At 51.7% G+C, this 8084-nt stretch overlaps 1 pseudogene; it reads right to left on the reverse strand.

Annotated features, from left to right (window-relative positions):
- Positions 1 to 613: 613 nt before the first annotated feature.
- Positions 614 to 5931, reverse strand: LOC146177504 (uncharacterized; annotated as a pseudogene).
- Between the last annotated feature and the right edge of the window lie 2153 nt (positions 5932 to 8084).

Raw genomic sequence — 8084 nt, forward strand, 5'->3', positions numbered from 1 at the left:
GAAAGTCAGATATGAAGAACAGGAAGCGTTCTGGGTCTGTAGGGTGCTGTCTTTTACAGATCGTGTTTCCTTTCCTGCTGTGTACGCCTAATGAGTGCCACATACACCTATTCCAAGCAGCTCCATCAGTAGTGATGAAAACTACGTTCAAGCCGGCATTTTCGCACATGACCACTGCTTCGATGATAATTTTTCCCAATGTGTCTGCCTTTACTTTGCTCTGGGATGCAAACACGGCAATAATCTGGTGCCACGTTCCAGTAAAAGGCATAAACAATACAAGGCCATGGTCGCATGTCCTGGAGCGCTCACTTTCAGGTGTAAACTTCCCAAGGTCGACAAAACCTTCGATAGTGCCATAGGATGTCAAGCTCAAGCTCTCGGATAGTTTAATCTCATCAATTAAGAGTCCGCCATGGCACTGGAATAAGTCCATTGATTTCGTTTTCTCTGCCACATCACCAAACACCTTCTCGCTTAGGCCGAATCCAGTCCGGTAACTCTTTAGATATCGGCGTAAGGATGTTCGAGAAGGCAAGGTCATTATTTTGTTTCTGCGTATGTGCTCATAGAGCCTGGGACTCTTCATGCACATTAATAAGCACTCCAGTGCCTACTCACGTTCATACTTCATTCCTTTGGTACATTTCCTTTTCGACGCTGCAAAGCACGCCTTGACCTGCTGCTGCTGCTTCATGGGTAAGGCCTTGACTGCTTCCTCAAAGACCGCAGAGTCAAGCTGCGTAATCTTTTGCTTCAACTGCTCAATGCGTAATTTGGCTCGAAGGACACTTAGCCTGCGCCTTTTCGCTTGTGCTGTTCGCAGCTTCAACCTATATGAAAGCGACTGCACTCCGGTTTTTACTTTCATCCTTCTGTAGGATGCCTGATTAAGCAGCAGTCTCCTGAGGTGATTGCACTGGGTACAGGCTCTTTCTGGCGTTTGAGCAATTCCACGACAAGATGAACTGAAAGTTCAGCTACCACAGGTCTTGTCTTTGCGCTTGGCGTTTGCTTCAAATTCGCCAGTTTTGCCAAATCCTCTGCATGGGATCATGGAGTCCCCGTTGCGAAGCAACTCTTCCGCCATATCCATGTCATTAATATTGTTACGGGGATGTACTTAATGTAACAGCACTGAGATGGGCTGAACTCGATGCTAAGACTTCAGTAGCCGTGCAGTGTCGACTCTGTCAGCGTCGTCCTCTTTCTCAACGCTTTGTCGTGCCCGTGTTCCTCGGTCGTCGTCTTTGTCAGTGAGCACATCACTTTGGTACCGCGTTTCCCGGTAACACTACCCCCCTCGGCAAAAGGCAACGTCCCGGTGCGTATTGCGCGTGCGATGTGGAGGGGGAGTAATATGGCTTTAGGCAGGCGACATGTACAATTTCGAAGTGGGTGTAGCAGTCGGTGACTTTGGGTGGAGCGGTGCAATCTTATAGGTCACGTCGGTCACTGGGCGTAGTACACGGTAAGGACCTGTATAGTGGGGAAGAAGTTTTTGACACAACCCCACACGACGGCACGGAAGCCAGAGCAACACCAGAGATCTGGGAGGATAGTGCACATCGCGGTGGAGAGCGTCGTAGCGGTGTTTTTGGTTTCTTGAGAGATGGTGAGATTGTGACGAGAAATCTGGCGACCAGCGTCCGCTCGGGCGATGGTATCGCGGGCAGAGGTTGTGACGGGGCCAGCGGCGGGAAGCAAAGTGTTGAAGGGCAGTAAGGGGTCTCTTCCAAAGAGAAGATAGAATGGAGAGTACACAGCAGTGTCATGACGAGAAGAGTTATATGCAAAGGTGACAAATGGCGGACTAATATCCCAGTCGCGATGACTGTCGGATACGTACATTGCGAACATGTCGGTGAGTGTGCGGTTAAGACGCTCCGTAAGGCCGTTCGTCTGAGGGTGATATGGAATGGTGAACTTGTGCCGAACGGAGCAAGTACGAAGTATTTCCTCAACAACTCGGGAAAGGAAACAGCGGCCACGGTCGGTAAGTAGTTGACGGGGAGCACCATGGTGAAGTATGACGCCGTACAAAAGGAAGTCAGCAACGTCTGTGGCGCAGCTGGTTGGAATGGCGTGAGTGATCACGTACCGCGTGGCATAATCGGTGGCCACAGCGATCCATTTGTTTCCTGACAAGGACTCGGGGAAGGGCCCTAGGAGGTCAAGGTCAACACGAGAAAATGGCTGAGTCAGGATAGCAATTGGCTGCAGGTGTCCAGGTGGTAGCACAGGGGGTTTCTTCCGGCGTTGACAGAGGTCGCAAGCGGCTACATAACGTTGGACAGAGCGGTACAGTCCAGGCCAGAAGAAACGTCGGCGCACGCGGTCGTATGTGCGTGAGAGGCCAAGATGACCAGCTGTAGGGGCGTCGTGTATTTGTTCGAGAACCGCAGAGCGTAGGTGCTGGGGAACGACCAGTAAGTGCTCAGCGCCATCAGGTCGCATGTTGCGGCGGTATAGCGTATTCCCATGAAGGAAGAACAGGGTGAGGGAAGAGTCACGGCTGTGTGTGCGGAGGCGGTCGATAAGAGAACTGAGGGTTGGGTCCAACCGCTGTTCGTCGGCTATGTGGGAAAAGTCAGATATAGAGAAGACACAGGGGCCTGACTCATGGTCAGTAGAGGAAGGGGGATCGACGGGATAACGGGACATACAGTCTGCATCCTGGTGAAGCCAACCGGATTTGTATACAACGGAAAAGGTATACTCCTGCAAGCGCAGTGCCCAGCGGCCGAGGCGGCCAGCAGGATCCTTGAGGGAAGAGAGCCAACATAAGGCGTGGTGATCGGTAATTACAGTGAATGGTCGGCCAAACAAGTAGGGTCTGAATTTTCCAATGGCCTAAACGAGAGCCAGGCACTCCCGTTCCGTAATAGAATAGTTCTGTTCCACTGATGACAGGAAACGACTGGCGTAGGCAATCACGCAATGTTGGCCGCGTTGTCGCTGTGCAAGAATGGCACCAATCCCGTGGCCACTGGCGTCGGTGATAAGTTCCGTCGGGGCAGACGGGTTGAAATGGGCCAACACAGGAGGATTGGTGAGAATAGCGATGAGGGCGGAGAATGCGTTAGCCTGCTCTGGTCCCCATGAGAAAGGAACGCCTTTCTTCAACAGATTAGTGAGATGACGAGCAACAGCGACAAAGTTTGGGACGAACCGGCGAAAATAAGAACACAGTCCTATAAAGCTGCGGACATCACGGGGTGAACGGGGACATAGAAAAGCACTGACAGCGCGAACTTTGTCAGGATCGGATTGCACGCCGGTGCCATTCACCAAGTGGCCAAGCACTTAAAGTTCACGGCGACCAAAACTGCACTTCTTTGAGTTCAGTTGAGGTCCGGCACGGCGGAAAAGTGCCAAGATGGAAGAAAGGCGACGAAGGTGGCTTTCGAACGAAGGCGAGAAGGCAATCACGTCATCCAATTAACATAGACAAGTCGCCCATTTGAAGCCGCGGTGTAAGGAGTCCATCATTCGTTCAAACGTAGCAGGGGCGTTGCAAAGTCCAAAAGGCATAAGTTTAAATTGGTAAAGTCCATTGGGTGTGACAAAAGCTGTCTTCTCGCGGTCTTGTTCGTCGACAGAGATCTGGCAGTAGCCGCTACGAAGGTCGACGGAGGAAAAGTAGCGGGCTATATGTGACAAGTCCAAGGCATCGTCTATTCGCGGCAGCGGGTAAACATCTTTCCTTGTAATCTTGTTCAGACGTCCATAGTCGACACAAAAGCGCCAACTGTTGTCTTTCTTTCTTACGAGCACGACAGGAGATGCACAGGGGCTGTTCGAAGGTTTGATGATATCGTTGCCCAACATCTTGCCAACCTCCTGCTGGATGACGTGGCGCTCAGAAAGGGACAGCACTGCGATGGGCTGAACTCGATGCTAAGACTTCAGTAGCCGTGCAGTGTCCACTCTGTTAGCATCGTCCTCTTTCTCAACGCTTTGTCGTGTTCGTGTTCCTCGGTCGTCGTCTTTGTCAGTTAGCACATCACTTTGGTCCCGCGTTTCCCGGTAACAATATTAATAGTTTTCACTTTTGTGGCTTGCATAAAAACCGTCACCTGGACTGTCTTCTCACTTGTTGTCATAAGCAGATACTTTTCAAAATTTATGCTCACCTTCTAGAGCGCACACGCTAAACACTGTGAGGTTGCCGGCTTCAGCAATCAGGTGTCTAACCCAGTAAGCGCTGGGAAGATCACACCTGCGATCGCTTTCTGCACTGCACGAATCTATTGGTTCTGCACAAACAGTCACACTTGCTTGCGCCGGATCTTTGAAGGCAAACCGTAGGTTGAAGTTATTGATGTCCTCTTATTTGGCGCTTTCTTGGAGAGGTATGCGGGAACATTGAAGAATACGGTTGGAACTGCGTCTAGCTTCAGCACCGGCCGTTTTCGCGGAATCTGCACAGTTGCACCGTTCACCACGTGTGTGAAACAGCGCTCAATAAACTGCTCGTCGAAATGACTCTCACATAGCGCTGAGTACGCGTCCAAAGATTTGTCGGCACGGGGGACGGCTCTTCGCCAAGCTTCGAAACGTGCAGGGTACTTGGGCACAGAAAAAAATTGGAGGACGCTTAAGCTTCGCCTTCAAGAGTGGAACGTGATAGCGTTATTGCACCTCGTTCGCACCGCCCAGCGCTACCGGCACTGGTAGACGCGCCGCTTCCATCACACGCGTCTCAAGAGCGAGCGCGCTAGGCCCTGCAATACAACACCCGTCGACCTGCCAAGGAGTGTAAGACAGTGCGCTACGGCGCAGAAATCACTAATGAGGCGCCCCGCGTTGGACTTTGCACTCACGAATCACACGGTGAGCGCCGAGCAACCCAGCGTTCGGCGCGGCAACGAAACGTGCGCCTGAGCAAGCGGAACGAACCAAAGAACTCGGTGTCGGAGGGAGAAAGCCGGGCAGCGACGCGCCATGAAGGCGGACGCGATCATGGGGCTGACGCCTTGATGGGATCGTCCTCTATCTCGCTTGGGAGCACCACGCAGAAGCATGATTCCTCGGAAGCAGCACGGCACACATCGCAGGGGACGCTTTCCCAGCAGAAGCGCTACAGCGCAGCGATCACGTCAGAGGCGTCCGACATCCGACGCTGCACCTAGCAATCGCGCTGTGAGCGGAAAGAGGAGCCGCGTCGCCTAAACACCACTGGTCGAGTGACGCACTCTGGATGTTGGAAGGGGAGAGAGCGAGAAAACTTATTAAACGCAAGGGTATTGGGGCATCCCCGCACCGGTACCCGCGCGGCCCGAAGGGGAGAAGCGGGTGAGCGAAGATAGTGAGTGATCTAAAGAAAGGAAAGACGCTTGATTTTACAAGCCTTGAGGGTGCACGGCGAAACGTCAGGGGCGAGTGGCGCGCCACGTGTCGGGGCAGCGCCGCACATGGAAGTTGTTTTTTATTTATGAAGTGCATGCCGGGATTTATCGCTCACGGCCGACGCCGCCGATGACACCGGCTTTTCTGCGACACGACCTCCTTAACGCTACCGCGTTAAAAAGAGACACACGCTGACCCTGTTGCCTCGACGACACATAGCCGGACGTGCAGCCAGGGGCGAAGCAGTGACGCTGCCTCGCTTTTTTTGCGTTAGAGTTCATCTGTTTGGCGAAGTTAGCCACTCACATTAACATGTCAGCAGCTTGTCATAAAGGAGCGATCACGCTGGCAGCCGCGAATAAACAAGAGCGCTGCTGCGCCGTGCAGATACCACGAGAAACTGCAGACGCGCGTGATCGCGTGACTGCATCGCCAAGCTGACCGCAGCGCCACCGCGGCGTTCCCGGCAGCGCATGAACTAGAGGATCGCGCTTTCTCGCCGGATACGCCGGCGCTGGCGTCACCTGCCACTTCTAGCCAACATAATCATAGTACATATACCTCTTCAAGGACGGACATGACCCCGAATATGGCCATTGCAGGCTTTCGGGTTAAAAAAGGAGAGGCTGTCCTGGGTTGTGTGGTGTCGCTTTGAACAAACGTGAAGGTTAAAGACATACTGCGCCTTTCCTTTCTCATAAACCAATGTGCAATATACAATAAAAAATATGAATCTTGAACTTGTTAGGTGTATGTGTCCACCATTCCCTGGAGTCCACTCCAAAGGATAACGCCCCTCACTTTCCTAAAACCTAATTTAAATAGAAATTATGAAAAAACCGCGGATTGAAAAACGGGTGTTAAACCAACTAGGTGGAGTTGGTTAAACAGGCTATCGGTACAATATTCAGCTTTCGCTCAATCACAAGGTTCAAGCCATGCTTAAACCGCAATATTTTTTAGAGCGCACTTCTTTGGTGCCCGTTCCTGTGTTTCGCGGCGTCAGCGTTGTCCCTCGTAACCAGCTCTATTTTCCCTCCCACCTTCCTTCCTTATCTTACGGCGCGATTCAGGTGTCCACATAAACAAGTGTGACAAATACTGCGCCTTTCCATTTCTGTCAACCCGTTATGAATGAATGAATGAAAACTATTTCCACCGAAAAGGAGCCCTTCATCTCTCGCCCCGGCACGCAGGCCGGGTAGCGGGTCAGGAGGGCCCCGCAGGCTGAGGTCAGGTGAGGTTACAGGCACACTCTACGGCCTCAGCCGCCAGGCGGGTCGCGTGCCGCTGAACGGTGGGATCTCCGCTCCGCAGCCAAACCTCCCAGGCTTCTCTACTATCAATGTTAATGCCGGCGCCTGGGGAATCGGCGCATTGCCATATTATATGATCTAGCGTGCCTTTTTGTCCGCGATTTTTACATTTAAAATCTTCTTCCTTCCCGGTCTGTGTTAAAAAAACCCAGACAGGGCAGATGTAGTTATCGGCTTGTAATCGCCTCCAGATGCATGCTTCATTGTTAGTGAGAGACCGATATGGGGGAGGGTATACTTTTCGATCTAATTTGTAAAATTCTGTGATCTCATTGTATGTGATAGCGCAATCTTTAATTCCCTTGCATTCGGGCTGTTCTACCGCTGCCCGGTGGTAGAGATCTCGGGCCAGCAGGTGCGCAGCTTCGTTGCCAGGGACAGATTCGTGTGCCTGGTATCCATATGATGGATATGGTTCTAGTAATGGGATTTGTGAGAAGAATCTTTTTGGCGTCCTCTGAGATCCGTCCTTTTGCAAAATTCCAGACAGCCGTTTTGCTGTCGCTGATTATAGTTTTGGCCTGTGTACCAGTGCATGCGAGCGCTATTGCGATCTCTTCAGCTGTACTAATGTCACGGGTGCGTGTTGAGGCCGCAATTTTAGGTGCACCTTCTCCATTTACTACTGCCGAGACAGCTGCTCCATGTCGCCCGCATGATGCGCCTACATAAGCAACTTCATTGACTGCTTTGCGTTTCATCCTTTTAGCGATGGATTTGGCTATATGTTCTCTGCGTTCTTTGTTGTAGTCTGGGTGCATGTTTCGAGGTAAGGGTGGTACCAGTATGTGTTCCCTTATGTTGGGTGGGATAGATGTTTTCGTCTGTGGGCCTCTGTCTGACTGGAGTCCGACCCAGTCTAGGATGGCTCTGCCTGTCTCCGTCTGACGTAGTCTTTCCAGTTGAGAGATTCTGACAGCTTCAGTGAGCTCTTGCCATGTATTATGAATCCCCATTTTCTCCAGCTTCTCTGTTGATGTGGAGATAGGGAGGCCTAGTGCGCGTTTGACGCATTTTCGAATTATGACGTCGATTTTTTCACGTTCTGTCTTTTTGAGATTGAGAAAAGGTGTGGCATAACATATTCGACTGATGATGTAGGCCTGTGGCATTTTGAGTAGACTGCGTTCCTTGAGACCGTGTCCTCTAAGCGCTACTCTTCTGAATATGCCCGTAACTTGGGCTGCGTAGTTCTCCAATTTTTTGATGGTTATGAAAGGCTCGCTGCACGGCGCAACTCATCACACATGGTACGCACTGCAATGATGATTCAGGTATCCACAGAAACAAGTGTGACAGGTTGTGCGTCTTTCCATTTCTGTAAACCAACTATGAATGGCGCGTCGGGTTCGACCGCGGCGGCTCCATCGAAACGTAGCCGCCGCGGTCGAACCCGAACTCGGCGGCTGCGTTTCG

The sequence above is a fragment of the Amblyomma maculatum genome, chromosome 10 (genome assembly GCF_055883805.1).
Source record: "Amblyomma maculatum isolate TAMU_Amacu chromosome 10, ASM5588380v1, whole genome shotgun sequence".
Classification (NCBI taxonomy): Eukaryota; Metazoa; Arthropoda; class Arachnida; order Ixodida; family Ixodidae; genus Amblyomma; species Amblyomma maculatum.